At 40.0% G+C, this 19,612-nt stretch overlaps 1 long non-coding RNA gene across 1 annotated transcript; it reads right to left on the reverse strand.

Moving 5' to 3' along the window:
• Nucleotides 1-1,553: 1,553 nt before the first annotated feature.
• On the reverse strand, nt 1,554-2,221 carry LOC118557424. The gene is made up of 2 exons (XR_004927864.1): nt 1,711-2,221; nt 1,554-1,640 (listed from the first exon to the last, which is right to left on the reverse strand). It is a non-coding gene; the product is annotated as an uncharacterized LOC118557424 (long non-coding RNA).
• Between the last annotated feature and the right edge of the window lie 17,391 nt (nt 2,222-19,612).

Below are 19,612 nucleotides of genomic sequence, written 5' to 3' on the forward strand. Positions count from 1 at the left end.
GCTCGGCATGGATCGGTTTAACAAGGGTAGTGTAAATGGGGCTTATGTATCTGGTTAGCTTAGCGGTTAGCCTCAGTGTTAGCCGCTCATTGCAGCTCCACTGCTCTCAACGTATACTTTAAAAACTTTTAAGAGTCGCAAGAAGCAAACGCTCTCGCAAGTTTATGAGAAGAAGAAGAAGGTCTCGTAAGAAAGAAATAAGACCAGAGTGGATTTGGGAGATATTTTTCCCGTGAGGAAGAACAGGTAACATAGTCTTGCACATGCACCCTTACTCAAAACGGGACGTGCGCATTTTTAACTTACATTTCCCGAAAAATTGCAGACTCTGCCTTTAAAGGCCCATTTACACTACACTTTTTTAACCGAGCCGAGCCGAGACCAGTCTGAGCTTGGATCAGTTAACCAAGCCAAGATGACCGTTTACACACCACACTATCCCGGTTCCTTAGTTGCTCCTCGCCTCCTAGTGACGATCTGCGGTACTGCTGCTCTCTGGGATTGAAGGCGGGACCGAGCAAATCAAAATGGCGACGCCCGTAACATTCAGGATATTATGGTTAGACAGAGTCTGCTTTTGGGACGTGGATAAGACAAATGAACGTCTAATAAGGATTTACAGACACAGGAAACAACAACAGACACTGAGGTTCATCACACTGCTAAGCAGAATCATCTCTGGAAACCGTGTGGCACGGTAAGGAAGCTAGTATTATTATGAATGTCTGAAATTTGTCTGAATGGAGTGTAAATCGGGACGTGCAGCCAGACAAAAACGCGGACAGTCAGCTGACTGTAAGGGGATGACGCGGTCTGCTCATGCGCTCTTCGTTATCAGATAACCGGGATAAAAAAACAGTCCGAGACCTATTCAGGAACTGGTCTGCAGTTAGCGCGGTACGGTTATGTTTAGCGCGGTCCAGTTCAGTCTGCTGACCATTTACACACAAGAGTTATCTCGGTTACCGAGCCCGGACTGGTCGCGGCTCGGTTAAAAAAGTGTAGTGTAAACGGGCCTTAAGTAATAACAATATAGATACCAATGCTGAGAAAGTGGGAAAAGTTTCCGTAATGGAGAGGTTTTTAACTGCTAACTACTCTCTGTGCGGAATCCTTGTGATACAATAACAGGCCACTTTATTGAGTACACAGTGCTAGTTCCAGGTTTCTTATTTCTTCAGAGCTGCCTGATTTCTACGTGGCACAGATTCAACAAGGTATCAGGAAAATGTCTCAGTTTCTGGTCCTTGCTGACATAACTGCATGTTGCAATTGCTGCTGATTTGTCGGTTGCACATCCAACCTGTGAATCTGCCGTTTCACCACATCCCGAAGGTGCGCTATTGAATCAAGATCCAGTGACTATGGAGGTTACTGGTAACTCACTGTTATGAGGAAGAAAACAAGATGAATGTATGTGAGCATTGTGTGATGGCACAATCTCCTGCTGGAATTAGCCTTCAGAAGTATGCTATTGCCATAAAGAGATGGGCACATCAACAATACTGTGACGAACAGGAGTTGGACCCAAAAACTACCCGAAAACAGGTCAGTGGCGTTACGAGGTTTGTTTATTTAAAAGGAGAGGGGAAGTGGGGCTCTCGGGACGCGCTGCTTGCGGCTTGTCGGCCGGCAGTCTCCTGGAGACAAGGAAACAGGTTAGTGACCAGCGGGGCAGACGTGAGAAAACAGCAAAGCTGGATCACTAACCTGATTGCGGGCTGGGTTGTTCGGGGAAGATGGTCTTGGAGATGAGAGGCGTCCGCAGACAGTTGAGACCGGCAGGCAGAGTCCGTTTGGGGCAATCCAGGGGCGTAAATCCAAAGACAGTCCGGGTTCGTTAACGTTGGGGCCAAAGATCCGCCAGAAGGGGTATCCGAGATCGGGTTCAGGTTCGGTCCAGGTTCGGCACACGGGAAGACAGTCCAGGGGGAAGGGTTTCCAGACAGACAGGTATCGAACAGACAGGACCAGAGAGGGCTTCGGCAGGCTCGGGAAAAACAGAGGACAGATCAGGTCGGCAACAGACAGGCAGGAATTGATTAACAGGCTTGAAGGTTCTCGGCAAAAGGCTAGAGACGTTCTGGCACTGGAGACTGAGATTGACAGGGCTTTTATGCAGCTGGAGACAGGTGGAGCCAGTAACGTTTAATTGCAGAGAGGTGGAGACTGAGCAGGTGAGAAAGAAGGGGAAATGAATCAGCTCCAGTGCCAGAATCATTACAAATACCGTGGCATTTAATTACGATTGATTGGGTGTAAGGCCTTCCAAGTGTTCCAAGAACTTATCCTTCACTCACTTCCACCATCACCATCCTGAGGTGTTGACACGAGACAGGATGCGTCAATGCTTTCCTGTTGTTCAGACTATATTAACCATACTTTGGTTGTAGATGGCAGTTTGAACTATTGTTGCCTTCATGTCAAGCCAGTTTATTCTCTTCTGACATCAACAGAAACATTTTCAATTACACACCTGCTGCTTGGCAGATATTCTTCATTTTTTGACCATTTTCGGTAACACTGAGAGATGGCTGAGTGTGAAAAATCCAGTAGATCATGAATGAAGTATTCGCAACAGCCGTAATGACACAAACAAGCTATGCCTTTCCTCTTCCTTAATGCCGTTTACGAGTCAGCAAGTTGTCTCCACCACATCTACACACCTAAAGACACTTAGTTGCAGCCATGGGATTGGCCTGTCTGCTATATTGGTTAGCGAACAAGTAATGTAATACCCTTAATAAAGTGGTCGTGTGTGAATTTTTTCTATTCATCCACATTATTTTCTATTTCTTGTTCTGTAATTTTCCGTATTGACCTCACTGTTGCAGCTGTGCTTGGAAACAAACATGTGCTTCTATGTTTGAACAACACTGCTGTGCAGTGTAATGATCTATGTGCTAAAGGTTATGGGAATAATCAGAGTACTGATGTTCTGGATAAATGTGTATTTACTTTACTGCTTGAAGGGAATTAGCTGCATATTGTTCTCTTCAGTCTTCTTCAGTGAGCCACGCTTCTGGTTTCTTTATCTTTTCAGTCTCCCAACAGACACAACAGATTAAGCTGCAAACATTAGTAGAAGATGTTCTTACACGACTGCACATGTTTTAGGTTTGCATTTTGAACTCACCAGGCTGGCAGTGAAATCTGATGTCTACCAAAACAAAGATCAACCATGTCTGGTTCTGATCCATCCCATTCTCTTTTCTGTTTTACCACCCCCCCATCTATTCTATATATATCACTTCATCTCTGGGCATTCAAGTGAAACACTTTGGCCACCTCACTCCAAGATTTCTAATGTGTTTTTATTGACCAACTGAAGTGTGAAGCCATCAAGCCGTCTGGTAGATCTCAGGGGACATCTTGTTGATTTCTGTCATCTAATCCACCAATGCCTTGGCATCAACGTGCAGGCGGAGACAGAACTAGACAAAGATATAAAGTACTCTAATTTTATGCAACATTTCACAAGTACAGCAACCATTATCATTAGCCTGATAAGGGTTGCTGTTCCCGGTTGTTGTTAGAAAAGCAATGTTGTCTCCAATGAGCAATGATTCTCCCAGTCTTTGAACAAGCTGTATGGAGCTTTTCCTGTCTTTAGAGACCTCCTTGTGCAGTACCTTGCCAGAATGGCAATCTTAAAATCAGTCTACTGACACATTCTCTTCCATCCAGCGTCACCCTTGCCCCCCACTCCCCACTCTTTCGAGAGCAAACCCTGTCTTTTCTGCAATTCTACTTGAAATTCAGATGACTCGAATGTCAGGAGTGGTTACCATCTGGACCTGAGCAGCATCTTATTGAATTCCCACAGAAGAAGATCAGGGGAATGAGGAATTCATTTGATTTCCATCACCTTCATCCAACAACAGTTTATATGCACATTCTGCTTCAATCTGTTTTAGGATTGTCGATTTAAAATAGATATGACTGTTTTGTTGCTAAATACCCTGTTTATAACTAACTATTTATTTGTTTAAATTATTATCAAATAAAAATAGATTGAATTCTTGAGGGTTTTTTTGTAACTAAATGCACTTTTGTTGATCAAATTTCATAGCAGAACTAAATATCTGTTATCTTCCCTGCTGGAATGACTGATGCCAGCTTTCTTCTTATGACGTCACATGAGAGTCATTGACAGCATTTAATTAAAACAGCCTGCGCTGTTAAAACTAATTTTCCCTTAATGCTTCCCTGTGACCAATTGTTTTGAGTTTTAGCATGTCCATGCTGTAAAACTGTAGTCACTGCTACAAACTGTTTAGAATTAGAATTAAAATTCTTTACTGTCATTGTCACAAGTATAAGCAATGAAATGCAGTTTGCATTCATCCGGAAGTGCTTCAGTAGTGCATACTGTCCAGTCCGTCGTTGTGAGCGCAATGAAGACTATGCTTGACAGTCTACGTTTAAGATCCATAGGATTCCTAAGCCACCCAATAGTGTTCAAACCTTAAATAGAGTAATAAATAGCAATCACATCTCAATGTTTCAGTGCTGTAACTGACAAATAAATGTTCAATATTGTAAATAAATGCAAGAACAAACAGTATACTGACTGACATGGGAGGAGTATCACACTACTGAAGAATGTAATTGAGGGGATTTCTAAACTATTAGCAATTTGTTGTTTCAAACGTGCTAATTTCCAAATAAGGTAAAAATAACTCAAGTCAAGTTCATTTGTATAGCATTACATCATGTAAACATAAAAACATCATAAACACATTGAAACAGTCACTACTTGTGAGACCAGGGAAAAAAAACATTAAATTGTATCAAGTGAAAACAACAATACACATCAAATATGTTGGTCAATGTTCCTGTTATTGTGGGCCGAAAGCAATTCTAAACAGGTTGGTTTTCAGTCTTGATTTTAAGGAACACAGTGTTTTGGCTGTTTTGCAGTTTTCTTGAAGTTTGTTCCAGATTTAAGGAGTATAGGAACTAAATGCTGCTTCTCAATGTTTGGTTCTGGTTCTGGGCATGCAGAATAGACCAGAACCAGCTAAGACACCGTTAAAGTAATTAATGCAACTAAAGATAAACCCATGGATGAGTTTCTCTAGATCTCTTTGGGACATCAGTCCTTTAATCCCGAAAATGTCTCAGGTGATATAAAGCTCACTTTTTTAACTGTCTTTCTGTGTTCAGGTCTGAGTCAATCACTACACCCAGATTTTGGGATTGATCCCTAGTTTGTAGTTGTAATAACTGAAGCTGCATACTGACTCAAGTTCGTTCCACTTTAGTTCCAAATTTAATAACTTCAGTTTTGTTTCTGTTTAGCTGGAGAAAGTTTGGCGTATCCATGCGTTAATTTGTTCTAAGCATCCATTCAGTGCATTATTTTTTTGTTACTTTGTCTTACTTACCTACTCCTTTTTGATCCATGGCATAACAAGGACACACTGTATAAATATAATGCACCTCGTCCTACTGACACCTTCTTCCTATTATTACTGATTCTGAGCCGACGTGACATGTGAATTTCTCCAATGTGAGATCAATAAAGCCTATCTTATATCTTATGGATGGGTTCAGAGTCACCTAGTGACATCGTAATGTAGAGCTGCGTATCATCTGTGTAGTTATGGTAACTAAGTGGTAAGTAGTGGAAGCATATAGATATTGAAGAGAAGGAGTCCCAGGATTTAACCTTGGGGTACCCCACATGTGACTTTTGTCCACTCAGATGAGAAGTTGCCTGTTGACACATATAAATCCTTGTTCTTTAGGTAGGATTTGAAACAACTGAGTGCTGTACCAGAGAGTCCGACCCCGCTCTCCAGTCACTTTAACAATTTATCATGGTCAACAATGTCAAATGCTGTGCTGATGTCCAACAGAACTAGCACTGTGGTTCTCCCACAGTCTGTATTTACGTGGATGTCATTGAAAACCTTAACGAGGGCGGTCACAGTACTGTGGTGAACATGAAAAATTGTACTGAAAAAGATTAAAGTGGTTGGTCATTGTAGGGACGCTATTTAACTGTTGAGACACACATACAAAAAAAATAAATAAATAAATAACTGTTGAAACACAGCTTTTTCAATAATTTTACTGATAAATGTAAGGTTGGAGATTGGCCTGTAATTCCTTTTTTTTTATAGTGTCCTGTCTGGCAATGTGGCAATAAGAATTGTTGTCTTAATGCCAAAAAGAGCCCAACAGATTTTACTTTCACAAGCGGAGCCGTACCGCTTTCGCCATAGTGCTCTGCTTGATTTATACATGTAAATACTTTTATTAAGATTTATGCAGGGAGTATTCATGTTATATGGACACTACAATGAGAAAGGAGAAAAGGAAAAGAAAAACAAGAACAGAAAAAAAGGAGAAAAGGTGAAAGAAAGAGGAGATAAGAGGGAGAGAATGATTAAACGTCTTCAGTCTGCTTCATCACCTGCAAAGAGAGATGTAAAAAGAACAGCACAACCAACGGATATAGAATTACAGATACAATAAAGTAACGCCTTGATACCATCGCTGAAGTATATGTAGTGTTTAATACAACATGTATTACGTGGCAGCTGAAGATAAAAATAAGGGTTTACTGAATCTGTAAGTACCTGGAACCAAGCACCTGTAGTTGTTTGTGAGAGTGTGCTTGTGTATGTAAAGTTTGCAAAGAAAAATGCTCAATAGTGGATGTGAATAGCCAAAGACCCCCCCCCCCCCCAGAGCACCGAGGCAGGCGCCGGGGGACCCAAAACCCCAGATGCCCAAAGGGACCCCCAAAGTAAAAGTGTCCAAGAGGGGCCAACACAGGAAATCTGCCCCCACCCACCAAGAGGAGAGAAGGCCCCAAGGAAACCCCCCCAGTCGCCGCAACACCGAAGCCCCCAGGAGCCGCGGAGACTAGCCCAAGGACTCCGCCGGTAGCCAGCTACGCTGAAGTGGAACTGGCCATGGGCCCCAGGGACCAGTGGCCCCAGGCCTGTAATTCTTCAGATGTGATTTGTCCAGATAGAGTGCTTTAATAACTGCTGTTTTTAAAGCCTGGGGTAAAGCACCTTATGAGAGAGATGAATAATAACGAACTAAAATAATAACAATAAACACATGGAGTACAATAATATAGAGCTCACAGTTGCTGGATTCAGAACTCAGCCTACTACCAGTATTTTTATCTGCACTAATGCTTTTTATGACTACATAATGTGGCTTTGTATTATCTTGCTGAAAATGCATGACCATTGCCAGAAAAATATGTCACCTCTAAGGGATGTGTTGCCCTAAAATTTCTGTATAATGTTCTGCATTATGGCTGCATCAAGCAAGCTGGAATAACCAAGAGCACTGAGAAGAGCCTTTATATTGCAGTTTAACAGGGTTTGGGTTTTTCAAAATGAGATAAATTTACACTACATAAAAAAGTATGGATTTTCTCACGAGAATAAATATTCCCAGCCTATAATTTTCCGTCACAGGTTCCTGAGTCCAGGGCAGTCAGTGCTCCTGGAAATATTTATGTTCAGGGTTTTTTTTTCCCCCCCTCATCTGGTGTAGCTAAATAATTTAACGCTGTGTTTGCAGTGATTGATGGACGTAAAGTAAACTCTTTGTGTGTTCAAGCCTCGAGGCGTTTCTAAAGCTACACTCCTGAAATAATCCATGAAAAATACCTTTGGCTGTGTAAATAGTGAGATAGTTCTGGAAAAATGTCTTTAAATGTGTTCACCTTCTTACAGAATTTATTTGTGTCTGAGCACACACCGGTAGTAGTCCAATTTGATCCACAGCACTGACACGAGACGACCCAGGAAGGATGTTACCAGGAGCAGCACGATCCAACTTATCTACACGGTCCAGTTGACTCCTCTGCCCACACACATACATTCACACTCGCGTGCACACCTACATGCACACTTTCTCCTCATGCCACAGGGATTGAGACACAAATTAGCATGCCCCAGTTGATTTACTTGAGACCAGCCGAGAAGCCCAGTGGGGAAATAAAGGTTCATACTGTGAGTGCCGCCTGTGCACAACAAGAAACATTAGGCTGTGCTGTATTTTTCCTCCGATATACTCTGAGGGAATATCAGCTAAATGGCCAATTACAGAGTAATCACCATTAAAACTCAAGTAATTGCTTTTGTTTCCTTCTCGCAACCATTACAACTCCTTTTCATGAATCTTTGTAAATAAAACCATCCAGAAGCAGAATGAAATTAGTTTTCAACATCAGCGTACTACTGATCATGCAAAGTCTGTGTCATGTGGGTTATACATTTCCACTCTTCTGTAGTAAAAATGCCAGTTTTCAGGAATCGGGAAGCCATAGACGATTGCAGTCTCTTATTAAGTGCAAATGAATTTTTAGCAATCTTACCAGCATATCTAAAGTTATTTAATTAGAGACCTGAGATAATTTCTAGGGGTCTAAGCAACAGAGCTCACAGTGATTATAATCCTTTTTGCTTTTTATCCTAATTGCTTTTGGACCAGAGAACTTTTGGATCTGAACGCAACCCCTTAAGACGTGGATCAATATTTACCATGCTACTCGCAGTCTCAGGTTAATGTATGCAATGAAGTTTACGTGATCAATAACATCTCCACTTTATATGCAAGTTTGAATATAGTAATTGTTATACAAGGAAATAAAAGTTCACTTCTGGGAAGGGATAAAAGAGATTGTTCCTTCTGCTCCCAGGAGATCAAACAGCAGTGTGTTATCAACACCTGTCACATCTCATAAAGAACAAGTACAAGCAGGAGTTGCCAAAGGAATCAGTGTAGCTCACAGGTGTCAAACTCAAGGCCCGCGGGCCGAATCCAGCCCGTCAAGGTAAATTATCCAGCCATCAAGAGCCAAAAAAACAGCATATCATCTCATAAAGTAGAGGCATATATCCTTTTAAAGTGTATAAAGTGGCTAAAACTGTGCCTCCTGTAAGTGTAACTCACCCCGATATCAACTTTTTTTGCAGATAAACTGTATAAATTGGGCCTAAGGTTGCTACTTTTATGTTACTGTGCATTTTTTATACTTCTATGTGAACTGGAATGAAATTATGAAATGAAAAGTATCGTCTATGTGCAACCGGCCCTTTTAATGACTTCATGACGCCAAAGTGGCCCCATATAGAAATGAGTTTGACATCTCTGGTGTAGCTCCTTGGTCTACAGTGGGTCTTAACTAGCCAGTGTTAACCATTCATGGGAAACTGCAGTGCCCATTAAACTGCGGTTATGCCTTCACTTAGCAATCTCGAGAGAATTTGGCCTCATACCTTTGGCTCTGCTGGAGGCACAGGTGAAAAGGAAAAGGAAAGTTTTAAGCCTAGTCTACTTTTAAGACTAGGCTTAAAACTTTTCTTTTTGATAAAGCTTATAGTTAGAGTGGCTTAGGTTATCCTTGGCTATCTCTGTAGTTATGCTGCTATAGGCTTAGGCTGCTGGAGCACATCAACAACCATTGTTTGTTGTTGTCTCATCTGTTAACTTCATGTTCTTTCTGTCTTTATTCTCTTCATACTAGGTATGGAAACTCACTAAACTAGGTAGGCTAATAATAATAAGAATTAAATCAAGACTACAATATTGTCAAAAACAGAGAGAAAGAAAGGCTGTACAATCAGTGTTTTATTGGTATACTGTTTCATTGGTACTCAGCCAATAATGGCGACCTAAGTACTTTACAAATAAAAACAATAAAACATATAGGGACAGACAAAACTAGGCATTGAACCATAAAAATAGGAATTAAAGATTAAACATTGGGAATAGGATCTCAGGGTCATACCTACAATTCAAATTATAATACAGAAATGCAACAATTGCATATGTAGATTCTACTACACGTACAAGTGTAATAGGATGGGCTTTTTACATTTGTGCAAAAACAGTAAAGCATAACAAATATGTACAAGAATATGGAACCCTGTGCAAAGAAAAGCAGGAAAGTGAACTCAAGTTAATTGGCTTCCTTAGGAGCAGCGACGGCTAAAGAGTCAACTGCTGGGAGGAACGACATATTTTCTAAATTAAATATGGTCAGATTCCCTGATGAAAGTACACGGAAGTACAACAACTTTAACTGCTGGATTAGAGCAATACAAAAAATAAAACACGTTAATGATCAATTTAAGAGAATCGCCCGCATTTTTAATTCTATGCTTCTGTAACATGTGTGTTTAGTGTTTACACTCTAACAGAGAAGTCAAAATATTGGCTTTTAGCATACATATTATTTGTACATATTTTTTTGTCTTACATTGAGACAGTGAGTAGATCCAAACTTCCCATTATGCAAAGGGATAAAATTGCAACTCATTTAGCCTTCGTGCAGCCTTATCTCATTGACCAGCAATCCACCATCTTCCTTACATCATCAAAGCTCATCCCAGTCAAGTTGTTCAGCTAATTTCAACATGTTGGCCTCTCGTGGTTTAACCTGCCAGGAATACATTATATTCCCAATAACTCATAACCTGTTACAGAGAATTAAAAATATAAATGGCAGCCCACCTCATCTTGTCAGCACAGATTTTGAACTTAGGAATTCTACTATATAAATTATTCATGAAATAAACAAAAAACAAATTATATGCCATCCTCTTTTCATTTGACAGACATTTGGAGATTTGGGGATTTGAGTTATGCTTTCTGGATCAGCTCTGTTGGATGTTGGCATACTGTTTAAACAGGGCATTGTGCTCTAGGGTCTTAACTGGATTAGTGTCCTCTAGTCTATGTAGGTTTTCTGTTTTAACAACTCTTGTGGGTAAGGAAATTCATTTATTCAACACTTAAAAGCTGCATGTGCTACCTGGTGTTTTCCCCTGGTAGCATTTCACCAAGCTTTGTCAATGAACTGTCTTCTTCTTTATGTCCTGCTCCTCATTTATTTTGCACCAAGCTATAAATCTTGTACCATACATCCAAATTTCCATGTTTCTTCGATGTTCCCTGGGCCAAATTTACACCAGCTTTCCCATAAAGGCCAAATATTAATTTATGCTTTCATTTTTAACATTGTCTTCACTGTAATTGTTTATGCTTTTTCATTTATTTCCCTGCAATGCACCTTAAATTACTCTACATTAAGGGTTTTCTACAAATAAAGTTAGCTTCCCGTGCTTTGATTTAGTATCACACTGTAACAGGATCCTCGAAACAACTGTACTGTGCTCCAGTGCTTAGTATAAAGACCTAGTATACAGACTGACCACTAGAGGGCATCTTTCTATACCAGATCTTTGTTCCATCAACTGTTCGGATTGCTTCACACTCATGTGGGTAGGGTTATTTGTTTAAAGACAGGGCCACTGTATTAGGGGAGGGTGTAAGATTTCATTCCTATTAAAGTGCCAAAAGTTCTCAGAAACAACAATTCTCAAAATACTCTTTGGGAAATTTATCTGCTGGCACCACCTCAACGGCTCTGTCTGGTTCTTTGTGAGACCATTTTATGTTTTCGTTTTTTTGTTTTTCTTGCACCTTTGGCGGCAGCTTACAGAGGTGGAAAGAGTACAACGATAATGCACTCAAGTAAAAGTACAGTTACTTTGATAAAAGTTTATTCAAATACAAGATACCTTTGGAAAATGGTATTCAAGAAAAAGGAAAACACACCTTATAAAAAGGTCCCTCTAGTGCATTTCACAAAGGAAAAGAAGACACATTGACCTCAAACAGTTTTTAATTAAGGGAGTAATTTTAAAAATGAAAATGCTACACAACAATAAAACATGTCATCCTATGACATAGTGAATATTTTGGAGATGTTATGTGCAGTTTTAAAATAAACCGTCCCAGTGTACTCAGCTGGCTTAAACAGCAGTGAACGTAACTCACTTTTTTAGCTATATCTTGAACATTACTCAATATACTTTCTTCTATTTGATGGTTAATTTCCAAGCGAAAAAACACAAAAAAACCAACATCTGTAGTTGATGTGTTTTTATTAGCGACGCTAACGTCTGATTTATGTGCCTCTATGTTGGTATCTGATCTGACCTGAAGCCACTTTTCCGTTTTTTTTTTTCTGTTTCTCTTTTTCTTTTTTTTTTATTGAGTAACGGATGTAATTTAAAAGGTAACTGAGTAAAATACCACGTTTAAATCATACTCAAGCACCAGTAAAAGTTCAGCTTTCGTAAGCTACTTAATAAATTACAATGTATGCACAAATAGTATTTATTTATAGTAATGTGAGTAAATGAACAATGCAAAACTGCCGTGCTGTGTTTTACTGTCAATGTTGTACAGGAGGATCCTTTAAACTCATGGTTTGTTTTGCTGTTTTTTGCTCTTGCTCTGAACTTTAAAAGAAAGTCCTTCCCTCGTATGGAAAACTCTTTTTATGGAGATTTATCAGTTTAAACTGTCACTTCCCATACAGGCTCCTAAAACACTGTCAATCATGTGGGCTGATCCTCTGCAAATTTAGCGAGACAGGCTAAGATTTGAAATGTAACTCTAGTCAGAAAGGGGTCAGTAAATTGTGCAAAGAATTTTCTTGTGTCATCTTTCCAACTCGATTCTGTGTTAGAAATACTTTCCTTTAGGAAAGCCCCTAACAGCATGGCATGTAACAAGCAGTGAATCGTGGCAAAATGGTTATGAGGGCTTGAAGGATGAAGGCATATGCTGGGCACACAAGAACTTTTATTTTTTTGCTATGTTTCCTTTTTTTCACCCTGTCACTCATCACAGGTAACCGTAAGGGCATTGTCAATGACTAAATGTCCTCACACCCAAGGCTTCTCAGTGAGAAGCGATTGCCCACAATGGTGAGAAAAATTGTCACTGACCTATGCCATGGAGCAATACCTTGTGGTAAGTTAGTCCACGTGTTAAAAAAACCTCTCTTTGTGTGTGTGTGTGTGTGTGTGTGTATGTGTTTGTGTGCATTTCTCTTCATTAAATCAGACTAAGTCACCCTCTATACAAACTAAAAACACAAACGCATCCAAACATTCCTCATTATAGCCTGTGCATTAAATATTCATTAGATATGGTTCAGAAAGTCTATGACTGTATAAATGCATCAAATGGGAGATAAAGGATTTGCTCTCTACACAAAAAATAGGTTTGATTTAAATCAAATAATAGACTTAAAAAGTAACGATGCAACTAATCAGAACATTAGTTTGCTCTTTGCTGCTTTAACATAATATATATATATATATATATATATATATATATATATATATATATATATATATATGTATATATATATATATACACATAATCATGTGATAGACTGGTCCAGGTTGTACCCCGCCTCTTGCCCATTGACAGCTGGAGATCGGCACCTGCACCCCTCTACACAAAAAATAGGTTTGGTTTAAATCAAATAATAGATTTAAAAAGTAAAGATGCAACTAATCAGAAGATTAGTTTGCTTTTAACTATTTTAACATTATATTTATATATCCATTCATTTTCTAACATGTCTATCCCTATATCTATATCTCTATCTATCTATCTATCTATCTATCTATCTATCTATCTATCTATCTATCTATCTATCTATCTATCTATATATATATATATATATATATATATATATATATATATATATTAGGGCTGGGCAACGATTAAAATTTTTAATCGCGATTAATCGCATAATTTGCCCAATTAATCATGATTAATCGCATTGTATGCGCAAACTCCAAGAATGAATTCAAAAGTAGTGTAAAGAGCACTTTTATTTTAATGTTCTGCTGCCATATGAACAAAAGTGTTGTAACATTTGTAGCACTTATTTTATACTGGATATTTTCAACCCATCTATTGAATTTAGTGCACTAGTTGATCTTTTCTTCATAAGAGAACAGCAAGCACTGCAGCCAAAATATGGCCTTTTTTGACCTGCTGTATATTAGCCAGTCCCTAAGCTTGATGTATCATGAAACTGTTGACCTTCTGGGTTTTGTGGTTTTTATTTTATTATTACAATTAAATAATAATAATAATAATAATAATAATAATAATAATAATAATAATAATAATAATAATAATAATAATAATAACAATAATGTTATGTTCAGTGTTTTTTCGCTAATCCACCTCTTATATATTTCAATCCTTATCTAATTTTGTCTGTGTTGTGTGCACCTGCCTGTTGCTTTAATCCTATAAATTTCCCCGTCGTGGGATAAAAAAAAGGATTAGCTAATGTTATCTTATCTTAAATAACACTTTTTAATATATGTACTGGGTTCTTTCAAGGTCTTAATTACATGTTATGTGTGGGCTCCAGTAACATATGATAGATAATATCTACTTTGAAAGTTAACATGAACTGCTGCTGAAGATGACCACTGATCTACATGGATGTTCCATGGAGGACTGAAACGCCTCAGTCAGAGACGTCTGTGGGTCTGTCGGGGCAATGACAGAAGTTTCGTCTCCTCTCTCCGTTTCTGTGGCTCGACGTTTTCATGTTTTTTCACGTGCTTAGATAAATTTGTTGTGTTTCCACTGAAATGAACCGGCTTTTTACAAAACATACAGCTTGATTTCATTTACGGTATTAAAATAAAGCCAAACGGTGCTACTTCCCCTGTTCATGTTTTTCCGCTGCTGCGGTCTCTCTCAGCTGTTTGTGTGTTAAGTTTGTGTGAGAGCTGAGTGGGCGGGCCAGGCTGAGCCTGCGTGCTGATTGGCTGGCGCCGCTGAGCCATGTACTAGAGGGGAGGGGGAGCGGGAGAGTGCTGCCGTGACAGCGCGCTGCAGTCAGCGCGCATGCTGACTGACACTGACTGGCATGTGAGCAACATGCGTTAATGCGCGATAAAAAAAATATTGCCGTTAATAGTCTAATGAATTAACGCGAAATTAACGTGTTAACTTGCCCAGCCCTAATATATATATATATCAATATCTATCTATCTATATATCTATATATCTATCTATATTTATATATATATATATATATATATATATATATATATAGATAGATAGATAGATAGATAGATACATAGATACATACATACATACATACATACATACATACATATATAGTTAAGATAAATGTAAAGACTGCATGTTTTTCCACAGAGAATAAAACCTTGAGAGGTGATTCAGGTTATTGTTTTTCATTTTCCTCCTCTTGTGATATGTTTGAGAAAAATAAACAAATCCCTGGTCTACACCAAAGCATTGCCAGACCTCACGAGTGTGGATGTTGTCATCATATTGTTCGCCTCAGGCAGTATTGCTGAAGTCCAGAAGGTTACTTACCTGAAGGTTAGGTAAGTGTCTTTGAGACTTACCCAAATCATTTTCTATCTGGATGTTATTTTTAAGCAGCACATCATCTAAATGAACTCAAATTGCATATTGCTGAAGCACTCTGATGAGTTTTTAATAACAGGTTAGGCTTATCAATGTGAGTCCACCTGAACTCAATGGAGTGTATTAATACAATACCAGTTTGCTAAACAGGTAAAGCCCTTACACTGCATGCTACGGTGAGCCCTCTTCCATTTTTTAGGACTTAGAAAGGATTGTGTGGAATTGAATTTAATCAGTTGTACCGTGTTTTCAGAAAACCATTATGTCTCCCTCCAGATTGAACAATATTAAATAAGCCTTCCTGGAACAACAGAGGAACTTGTTTATTGTGCTTTTCTTGGCCTGTGTCAGCTTTAGCAGGCATCGCTGGAGATTTTAAACAAGCAGTAAAGTAAAATGCAGAATCTAAGCTCTGTTTGCACAATGCCTGCACAGGAAATAAGGTAGTTTTACAAAGAAGAATGTGCCATTGGCATTACAAGCAAATGGGTTTGTTTATGTACAGTACCACAGCGTAAGGATCTCACTTACACAAACGTAACTTTCAAATGATTTTTTTTTAAATTAGAACATCTTTTGGGAAATACATTTTAGCAACAAACTATGCTGAGTTGAAATATCTTATATTAGCTTAACAAACTCAAATGGGGCTTTTTCTTTCTAAATAAATGCAGTTTGTCTTTTTAGGTGAAAAAGGGTTTTTTTATAATCTATTTTAGATTATAAAAAACATTTGTATATGTGGTCCTATTGACACTTAACACTGATGTTTGTTGTAACTGTAAAGCCGTGACCCATCATTGTGAGCAGTTCTCTCGAGGGGGATGGCCTTCTTTGTCCACCAGGAGGCTGGAACATTGGTATACCTTCATTTATAAGGCCATACTCAGGCTGATGCCCTCCTACATCTACGATTTAATCAAATGGATAAGCGGGAATTCTTACTCTGTGCTCAAATGATCGTTTGTAGCTCACCGCTCCTTTTCCCCACACAGAGCTGACAAAGGGGCTTTTGTTTACTCAACTGTCTACATGAAACGAAAGACTGGAACTATGCTGAACTTATTTCATGGAGTACTTTTAAATCCAGAGAGCAGAGATGCCGTGTTTAGGTCATGGTCTACGGGGTTTATCTTTTGGATTCTGAGTTTGTTTGTTTTTTTTTTTCACCTGAGGATTTGAGATTAGGCGTGTTTGTGCGTTCTTGTCTGACCTTGCCCTCATGTTCTATTTATCGGGTGATGTAACATCCTGTGTCAGTCCTAGGCAAAATTACCTCACTGTGAAGTGGAAAGAAGATTAACATGGTTTTCATTTTTTTCAGATACAGCATGACCAGAAATCTGAAAAGCGTCGCTGACAAATGAATTCACCTCCTTTTATTTGAATGCGTCCTGAATAAAACAATTACCTTAAGAAATCACCTCAGTGATAACTACAGCACACCTGTGTTTGGTTAACCTCAGTATAAATACAGTTGTTCTGTGTTGTAAACGGACACGCCGGCCGAGGGGAGCTTTATTCAGAGAAGTGACTGACACTGCAGGGAAATGCGACCTAAATCAGATCTTTTTGCCATTTTTGCCCATATGAGACCCATATCCGTCTTTTTCATGGCAGTGTGAACAGCCCAGTTCCGATCTTTTCTTCCCTCAAACATCCGATTTGGGCTACTTCCATGTGTGGTACTAATTCAGATACGTATTAGCAGTAGTGAACAGCAGCAGTTAGCGCTCCATAAAAGGCCGTCATCAAAAGCTGTGCTGCTTTCTTCTTACCTACTTAATTTTTCTATGATTTGGTCTCGTCTGCTCTGATTGCACAACAGCTTTCTAATGCTAAAAAGGAGAGATGCTGGCAGGTATCTGCAGGGTTTTTTTTCCCCATCAAAACTTTATTGAACACTTTTAGAAACAATGACATTCACCATTACTTCTGTAAATAGTGTGCTGATGAGTGACGTCTCCTTCTGTGTGTCGCTTTGCGGTCTTGAACCGTTCAGACGGATGTCTAAAAAAAACATTTGGATTTCAGCAAAAAATAGGACATGAGCAACGAGACCTGCAGTGTGAACGTAGCCTTAGAGGCCCACGGTATCACTGGAGGAACTGGAGACATATACAGCTCAGGAAGGATGAATATTTTAACATGACAGCTGTTAGTTATGCAACCACATATTTGATATTTCTAGAAGAGTGGAAATATAAAGTCCTTGTTGTAGGAAAGACGTAAGAGATCCAGTTTAAAGTTTGCCAAACTGATCAAATGGGCCCAAACTTTAACTTTTTGCACTACATACAAAATGCTATCAATGACTAACTCTGCACATTTCCCTGAACACACCAGCAAAATGTAGAAACATGGTAGTGGCGGCATTATGCTGTGGGTGCTTTTTGTCAGGAGAAAAATTAAAATAAGATGATCACTACTAAGCCAGGGCGATGGATGAGACGGGAGAAAGGAACAGACAGTCCAGTCTCAGAGTGGACAGTATGAACTCATTTCCAGCTGCATCACAGGATGTTGCCACGATAACTTATCACACTGGACTTCCAAAGACAAGAGTGTTACCTGTGAAAACACTACCAACGTCCTGACATGCAAGATCTCATTCATATATGCTTGATTCCTCCCTCCTTCTCTCCCTCCCTCGCTGCAGAGCCCCCGCCATAACTCCATGTTTACTGCATGTTGACATGAAAAATATTTTAGGGTGAAATAGCGATGATTCAAATATACACAGCGTCTCGCTGTGCTCCGTGTTTGTCTTTAAACTTCGCTTTTTCCCAAATCGTGTATATAAACCATGTTTAGGAAGCGGCGATCTCTTATTCTCTGGACTCCAACAGAACGGGACAAGGATGCACCGGTCGACGGAGGAGGCAGCTGCCGCATTTTTCACGGACTTTTAACAACCCGGGGACGTTACTGTCGGCTGCGTTGCTGTCAGATGCTGCGCTTCTAAGTATTTCACATCTTGTGAAGACTTTTATTTCATGCGGGGCTATCACGATCGGAAGCATGGAATTGTTCCCTGTAGGAATTATTTAATGGACACAGAATACTGGAAAACAGAAAACCTATATTGAAATCTTTTGCAAAAAAAAGCAGAGAGCACCGAGTCTGGCAGTTTTTTTCTCTGACCTCTAAAGAAGGGGAGGGGGTGTTGAGTGACTTCCAAACCGGTGGAAACCTCTTTTGTTCCTTTCATCACCTGCAATCGTGTGTCGGGAGTGTGTGTGGGTGTTTACACATAACACCTAGCTGGCGATGCCTTGCTCTGGCAAGGGGGGGGGGGGGGGCATGATGACACGTCTTCTAAGGGCTTGACGTTCGCCCCTGCCGTTTACTAAACAGCCTTGATAGGCCTCCAGTGTTTTAGTAGAAACACGGGGCATACGTGCGAGCGTGTCCTGGTGTGTTTTGGGTTGAGTCGGTACCAGGAATATTGGCCCCCTGGATCAGGAAACGGTTGCTGAAGGTGACACCGTGGATGTCTCCTCGCTGAGGGCAGAAAGCGCCGGCGAGGGGGGGGGGGGATCCTCCAGTGCAAATGTGGAATCAGGACAGTTCTTACACAAATCTGACATGCATATCAGTTGTAGGATAATCGTTCCTTGCTTGAGTTTATATTATAAACACCACAGTCTTGCATGGCACGCACGCACAAAGACTCGCAGGAGAAGGCACGTGTGTGTGTGTGTGTGTGTATGTGCGTGGATGCGTTCCGTTACTTCGACAGGTGTGTGGAAGACTGCCACGAGCCAGGCAGCAGGTGGAGAGGAGGAGGATTTTATTAGATGTAATCAATCTGTTTAGCAATCACTCTCCCGCCTCAGGCAAGGCGCTGCGGCAGCGCATGACTGATGGATGATGAGCCGGGGTATCCCTCAAACACTGAGAGGTCTGTTCGTCCCTCGGTGCCTGCGGATTAGCTTGCCCCTCAACCGTCTCGCCTCTTGTGTTTTTTGTGCGACAGGCACAGTCATTTTCTGTCAATTAGGTCAAAACAATGGGTACTCTTGACAGGTGATGACAGTTGCGCAGAGGTGAAAGTGCTGCTCCGCTTTGGGAGAAAGGCCGAAAGGGGAAAGAAATGCCAGGAGGTGAAAACATAATTATGTCAAGTTTGCTATAAAAAAAAAAAGAGGGGGTTGGGGGGAATAATTGGGGGGAATGCAAACTGAAACTGAAAAAAAAAAAAAGAACGATAAGGGAAGTCCCGAGGTACAGAGTTAAACTGACTTGTGGGTTTCATTAAACTTAAAGTGACTTTGGTTTCCTGGGATTCAGGTCTCTTCCCTTCACTTTTACCGTTTATCTGGAAACCCTCATC

The sequence above is a fragment of the Fundulus heteroclitus genome, chromosome 23, assembly GCF_011125445.2.
Source record: "Fundulus heteroclitus isolate FHET01 chromosome 23, MU-UCD_Fhet_4.1, whole genome shotgun sequence".
Lineage (NCBI taxonomy): Eukaryota > Metazoa > Chordata > Actinopteri > Cyprinodontiformes > Fundulidae > Fundulus > Fundulus heteroclitus.